Source organism: Amia ocellicauda (assembly GCF_036373705.1).
Source record: "Amia ocellicauda isolate fAmiCal2 chromosome 11 unlocalized genomic scaffold, fAmiCal2.hap1 SUPER_11_unloc_1, whole genome shotgun sequence".
NCBI classification, from domain to species: domain Eukaryota; kingdom Metazoa; phylum Chordata; class Actinopteri; order Amiiformes; family Amiidae; genus Amia; species Amia ocellicauda.
The window spans coordinates 966,349-974,140 of record NW_027102659.1 but is presented as its reverse complement, the minus strand read 5'-3'; the positions used below and the strand labels follow the sequence as shown (position 1 = coordinate 974,140).

At 45.8% G+C, this 7,792-nt stretch overlaps 1 non-coding gene across 1 annotated transcript; it reads right to left on the bottom strand.

The window, feature by feature from the left end:
* Window positions 1-2,104: 2,104 nt before the first annotated feature.
* On the bottom strand, window positions 2,105-2,177 carry trnav-aac (transfer RNA valine (anticodon AAC)). The gene has a single exon. It is a non-coding gene; the product is annotated as a tRNA-Val (tRNA).
* Window positions 2,178-7,792: the final 5,615 nt, after the last annotated feature.

The following is a 7,792-nucleotide window of genomic DNA, read 5'->3' as shown; positions in this document are numbered from 1 at the left end:
TGTAACAGCAACAACATGTATCAATTTTAAAAGTGTCAGTTCCAGCGCCTCGCAAAGCTTCCCTTCTGCGATCGTTTGTTCTCAAGGTCAGGAATTTTTGCCACTCCGAGGAAGAGAAAACGACGGCCAGCCTTGGGGCAGAGAGATGGGGACGGGTAACACGGCACTGGCACGCGTGCACCTCGGGTTGTTTCCGGCCGTTTTCGAACCAGGGAATTTTTGCGTGTGAGGCGAACGTAATAGCCACTACACTACGGAAACCGACCTGTCCTGGCGTTTCGAATGGCTCCCATCGAAGCCGGCTGGTAAAACGCGCACGGGGGTTTCCCGTGGGCCAGCCTGTGAGATAAAGGTTTCTATTTTCACTGACCTATTTTGCATTGCTCAAGGGCACATCAGGACACTTTGGAAACTCTTTCAAAGGAAGAACGCCCTGAGCTATGACAAGACTTACACTTACCCCAACAAGGTGATGCTCAATGGCTTGTTCAAACAGCTGCTGCTCGTCTTGTGCCACCATCAGACAATCACAGAGCTATTGTGCGTTCTACACCTTACGATAGCAACAAATCTAACTACTGCTTTACTTTAACATTAATAATGACGGTGACTACGACGACAACAAGAACAACAAGAACAACATCAACAACAACAACAACAACAACAACATCATCAACATCATCAGATTTTAATTAAAAGTGGCTACACCAGCGTTTACAATTTCAACCTGTCGACGGACGGACGCTCTGAGTGCACCGATTTCGGGAACTCCAATGAAGAAAAACCACCCACCGCCTCCGGGGAACCACGAGGGCAAGCAGGACGAAAAGGACCGGCCCACAGCAGGCTGTTTCCGCCTGATTTCTATCGGGGGACCTTTCGCACGTTAGGCAAACGTGATAACCGCTACACTACGGAAACTGACACTGCGGCCTCTTGCTTCGAACGGTTACCGTTGGAGCCTGCTGGTAAAACGGGCTCAGGCGTTTCAGGTCGGCTAGGCTGTGAGATGGCGTCTGTAGTGCCGCGAAAGGATGCCATTTTCACTGACCTGTTTGGCATTGCTAAAGGGCACATCAGGACACTTCGGAAACTCTTTCAAAGGCAGGACGCCCTGCGCTCTGACAGTGCCTGCACTTAGCCCAACAAGGTGATGCTGAATGGCTTGTTCAAACGGCTGGTGGTCTTCCGTCACCACCAGACTATCAGAGCTATACTGCGCCTTCAACTACATAAGATTAACAGCAATGTCGCCGATCCTGCTACGGTCGTATTGTAACAGCAACAACATGTATCGATTTAAAAGTGTCAGTTCCAGCGCCTCGCAAAGCTACCCTTCTGCGATCGTTTGTTCTCAAGGTCAGGATTTCTTGCCACTCCGAGGAAGAGAAAACAACAGCCACCCTTGGGGCAGAGAGATGGGGGACGGGTAACACGGCACTGGCACACGTGCACCGCGGGTTGTTTCCACCCAGTTTCGAACCGGGGACCTTTCGCGTGTGAGGCAAACGTGATAGCCACTACACTACGGAAACCAACCCGTCCTGCTATTTCGAATAACTCCTATCGAAGCCGGCTGGTAAAACGCACACAGGCGTTTCCCGTGGGCCAGCCTGTGAGATAAAGGTTTCTATTTTCACTGACCTATATTGCATTGCTCAAGGGCACATCAGGACACTTTGGAAACTCTTTCAAAGGAAGAACGCCCTGAGCAATGACAAGACTTACACTTACCCCAACAAGGTGATGCTCAATGGCTTGTTCAAACAGCTGCTGCTCGTCTTGTGCCACCATCAGACAATCACAGAGCTATTGTGCCTTCTGCACCTTACGGTAGCAACAAATCTAACTACTGCTTTACTTTAACAATAATAATGACGGCGACCACGACGACAACAAGAACAACAACAAGAACAACAACAACAACATCATCATCATCAGATTTTAATTAAAAGTGGCTACACCAGCGTTTACAATTTCAACCTGTCGACGGACGGACGCTCTGAGAGCACCGATTTCGGGCACACCAATGAAGAAAAGCTACCCACCGCCTCCGGGGAACCACGAGGGCAAACAGGATGAAATGGACCGGCCCAAAGCAGGCTGTTTCCGCCCGGTTTCGAACCGGGGACCTTTCGCGTGTTAGGCGAACGTGATAACCGCTACACTACGGAAACTGACACCGCCACGTCTTGCTTCAAACGATTACCGTTGAAGCCTGCTCGTAAAACGGGCTCACGCATTTCAGGTCGGCTAGACTGTGAGATGGCGTCTGAAGTGCTGCGAAAGGATGCCATTTTCACAGACCTGTTTGGCATTGCTAAAGGGCACATCAGGACACTTTGGAAACTCTTTCAAAGGCAGGTCGCCCTGCGCTTTAAAAGGGATCCCAGCTATGTTGGAGTGGAGCTTTTTGCTTTGGGAGAGAAGGAGGGTACGTTGGAACCTTTTGAGACGGTAATTGAATACTCTTATGAGGACTGGTTGAAGGTGATGGCCTGGAGAGATCTGGGGCTTGTGGATAAGACTCTAGAAGGCTTGCAAGAGGGTCCAAGAGAATGCGAAATGGAGTCTCCGACTCAGGGTTTTGAAAGGTGTGAATGGGAAAGCTTGCAGAACTACGGTAGAGTGGTGAAGAGTCTATCTCAAACTACAGATCGTAAGGTTTTGTTTAGCAGTACCCTGATTACAAACCCTATTGAAGGGGGTGTGGAGGATCCAGAAAAACAGGTTACTGAAATTATGTTTGACGCCGTGGACTGGCCGTTCTTGAAAGAGGTCATAAACTGTATAAATGATGGTTTTGACATCTTGACCAAATGTTCGCAACTGGATTTGGTTAGAAGGAGAATATGCTGGATTATGGATTATATATCCCCCTTGAATGACGACGACGATGATAAAACCGACGACGTGTGGGGTTTTGGAGGGGGGTCTGACGGCTCAGGGGCTACTCTCTTCTAAGAGGGCGGTGTGTCGTGACGTAGTGAAGAGATAGGATAAAAGGCGCAACAATTCATTCATGGTTTAAAATTAAAGAGAATGTCTTACCCGAAAGCTGCGGACGTCGACAGGCTCTACAGGACTCTTCAAACCCGGGATCACCCCTGGTTCTATTCCCCAGATTTTGTATACACTCTGGAACCCTCTGACTGCGGTTACCCTCCAAGACCTCAGACCCCGGTCCCTCAGGACGAAACAACATGCGGTGCGATGGATGTCCAAATGAGTCTCGGGGATCCCCAGCCTCTGGAGCTCATGGAGGGCCTCGATTTTGCCGAACTGTCTACCGTCTGTGCGTCTCAGGAGGGGGTCAGTCCAATGGATGTAGAAACACCCCACAAACCACCAGGCGACCCAATGAGCATCGGACTGTCCCAGGGGCGTGATGAAGACGCAGGATTTATGCCCGGGGTATGTGAACAAGTAAGCAGAGTGGTTAAAAGCACCCTGGTGTATATTCTGAGTGCTCTCATCGACCGAGCTCTGAAAGAAGTCTGTCGGGGGTGTGAAGTGAATCACCCCAGTCAGTTGAGACACAGTTGTTTGTTTGAACCAGACCGTTACTATTTCCTGTTCTATTTCAACGTGTTTTACAGAAGACTGAACAAACCGTGGCTGAAACCGGCACTAATCAAGGCGCTGTCTTACTCCCACATACATGTCACTGCGGGACAAGTCCAGAAAATCATAGATGAGATTTTGCTGGAGCTGAAAAAGGAGCCGTTTATAATAGAGAAACTTGGGCAGCTGGTCAATGACCTGGATGAGCCGAGTAGAAAAACCGCTGGCAAGCTAAAAGCTTATTTCTTCCGTAAAGAAGTTAAAGCTGGGGGCAGCGACGAGGAATTCGACATCTACGCCACTGATTCAGACTCTGACCTGAACTAAGGGACTTTGAACATGGGGAATGTTCTGGACTGCTTCTGCAACTGGTTCTGTCATCAACACTCTGCAGCTAACCTGAGAGCGCTATTACACCATGTGCTTGACAGAAAAGTAGCCAACGCGAGCCTTTTCTCTACAGATTTAACCATCGATGAGGATCAACTTTCAAACCTGGAAAAGTGAATGGCTGCTGTAACAAAGACCGGGGGGTACGAACACTGGGATGAAGCGCTCAAGGGGGCCAAGAATGATATTAGGCCATTTCATCAACATCTGTATGACCTTTTGCTGAGCATGTTTAATACACCTCTGTTTACTTTTAAAATAGGTCATATTGTTGTTTTATTTACATATGTAACTGAGGTGTGTGCCTACAAGATAAAGAAACAGGTATATTTGTTGATATAGATCAAGTAACCAATCATCTGATTTCTTTTTGTCTGGACCGTAGAAAAAATTGTTGTGTATGTTATACTTTTCTCAAATGTCTAAAAAGGGGTATCTGCTCTCCTGAAGTTGAATAAAAAACCTTGTATAAAAACTTTGCGCATAGTGTGGGTCTGTTTGGTTATTTGACAGAATGACTCGGCAAGCTCCCCAAATGCAGGAACTATACTACAACCCAGCCAAGATTGGGGGTTTGGCGGGTAAGAAGGGTTTTCAAAGAGGACTCGCTGAGGCCGGAGTGAAGGTTAATGATGTGGTTGTTTCAGAATGGTTACGGGAACAAGACGCCTATACCTTACATAAACCTCTCAGGATTAACTTTAAAAGAAACCGCGTATATGCAACTGACATAGACTCACAATGGCAAATGGATCTAGTCGATATGTCAAATTTATCAAAACATAACAATGGTCACAAATTGATGTTGATGTGTATCGATGTGTTATCAAAATATGCCTGGGCTCGCATTCTACATAAAAAAACAGGTTGGGCGGTGACAAGGGCCTTTGAGGATATATTGTCCCAGGGTCGATGTCCTAAAAAACTGCAGACTGATAAAGGAAAAGAGTTTCTCAACAGAGAATTTCAGAATCTACTGAAGAGACACAAAATACATCATTTCACCACAGGTAATGAGCTTAAGGCATCGGTAGTGGAGAGGTTTAACCGCACCATGAAGACCAAAATCTGGAGATATTTTACAGCGGTCAACACGTTCAAGTATTTTGATAAAGTTCAGGATTTTATCGATGCTTACAACCAAGGGTATCACACCAGTATTAAAATGAAGCCGATAGATGTTGATCAAAGTAATTCTTTTAAGGTCTATAAAGAATTATACGGACCATTTATTAAGAAGGGAAAAACTACTTATAAGTTCAACATCGGTGATGTGGTTCGCGTTTCAAAGCTAAGGAGTACTTTTGCCAAAGGTTATGAACAAACATTTTCTGACGAATATTTTACAGTTACCGAACAGTTGGCTAGAGACCCCCCCGTGTACCGGTTAAAAGACTATGACGGGGAGGATATAGAAGGAACGTTTTACGAAGCCGAGTTACAAAAAATTATTGTGGGTAAAGACAGTGTATACAGAGTTGAAAAGATATTAGCTGAAAAAACCCAGAACCGGAAAAAATATGTGTTGGTGAAATGGCTTGGATGGCCTGAAAAGTTCAATAGTTGGGTCCCGGAACAACAGGTTTGCGATATTCAATCCTTATAACAACATGCCCGCGGGTGTGATGGGGGCATTACTTTCGGTACTCAAGATGGAATCAGGAGGCTTCTACGTGACTCTACCCAGTAACGCCTCTCTCGATATATACCCTAAAAATGAAATATCCAGTTACACGGTACAATTTGGAAAATCTATAGATCTAAGGGGGTCGTGGGAAGTGGGGTTGGCGGAAATACAGTATCCTTACACTTGGGCTGTTTTACAAGATAAGGATGCCACCTTCGCCATTTTTGATGATGTTAAAATCAATGGATATTCACGATACAAGGAGGTTATTATGACAATGTGGATAAAATATTAGATGAGATTCATAAACAGTTCTCAGAAGGCACCCCCAACATCAAGCTATATTACAACCCTATTAAAAACAGAGTGTACAAGGTGTCAAAACCAGGTATTAGCATTCAAACCAGCGGCCAACTGGGGCGTATATTAGGGTTCTATTCTGACACAGAGAGCAGGTTCTCAGAAGTGGTGGGGCGGCTTTTACACTCTTTATGTGTATACGGATATCATAACCCACCAGAGGGTCGGGGATAGTTATGTCCCCCTTTTGAGAAATGTACTTATTAAAGGTAAAAGCAATGACATGGTCACAATTACTTATGACAAGCCACACTACGTACCAGTCTCAAAGACCCACTTTGACAACATCACGATCGAAGTCAAATCGGATCAGAATATCAACGTACCCTTCCGCTTCGGTAAAGTTATTGTCAAACTACATTTTCGACCCCTGAAACAGTGTGTACATTATTAAAATGGCTACCTCGAGGGGTTATGTAGATCCTAGCGCCTATGTGGATTATTACAAGATGCAAGCCGGGAACGGCTTGCCCGGTATTGTAGGAGCCCCCACAATGTATGGCGCCGGTCTAGGAGGACTCTTTCGTGGTCTCTTTAGAATGGCCGTACCCCTGCTTAAGAGAGGCTTTGCTATAGCCAGACCCCACTTGAAATCAGCGGCTAAAAATATTGTTAGTGACGTGTTCACCAATGTTATGAACCGGGCAGCTAGCCATGAGCATCAGGAGGGTTCGGGTCTCATGGTAATGGCGAGGAGGGGGGGGTAAAAGAAGAAACAGCATGTGTCCACTAGGGGGCGACGAAGATCCGTGGCTAACAAAAAACGAAGAATCTCTCATTCTCCAACATATCGTGGAAACACTCGGAGAAGGAAGCAGCACAAGAAAAAACCTGCAAAAAGAAAGTCTCAAAGAAAGAAAAATAGAGCCTCAGGATACATCTTTTAAACATGTCTTTTGTCCACAGTCTATCGGAAGAATGCGTCAAATCAGAACTGGATCTGTTTACAGTTCCATACACTCAAACGAGTATAGATAAGAGCATATATGTAGAGATTCCCCCTCTTTCTGCAATTTCAGACACGGCCCCTCAAGAGTTTTTTTATAGCTGGCAATGGCGAGGATTATATTGATTTGAATAACACATTTATTTTAATGAACTGTAAAGTGACTGATGAGGATGGCGATGCAATCGAGAAGACGGCCAACGCTGGGGTCTTCAATTACCCGGTGGCCACCATGTTTTCACAGGTGGATGTGACCCTGGGAGATCGGCTCATTAGTCAAAGCAGCAATACTTACCCCTATAGAGCCATGATGGAGTGTATCCTTAATTATAGTGAGGAGACCCTAAGCAAACAGTTCAGCCCCGGCCTTTTCTTCAAAGACATCCCGGAAGCTATGGACGACAAGGATCCAGAGGGACTCAATAAGGGTTTGCAAAAAAGAACGGCCTCTTCAACAGAAGGGAGGACCTTTGAGCTAATGGGGCATATCCATGCAGACATATTTTTCCAAGAAAAACTCATGCTCAACGGGGTAGACATTAAAATTAAAATGATCCGTAGTAAAAGTGCTTTTTGTCTGATGACCCCTGATACTGAAAAATATAAACTGACCATATTATCGGCCTCGCTGTTTGTGAAAAAAGTGTCCGTCTCCCCGGCGGTTAAACTAGGACACGCGCAGGCGTTAATGACGGCAAACGCCGAGTACCCGATCGAAAGAGTCTATATGAAAGTCCACAGTATCCCCGCAGGGACACGGGTGATGAACCAGGAGAATCTGTTTCTAGGACAGCTCCCAAAACAGGTTATTATAGGCCTCGTGGATAATGATGCATTTACCGGGGTTTACAACAAGAACCCCTTTAACTTTAAAGATTATAATGCGGAATTTATAGCGTTGTACG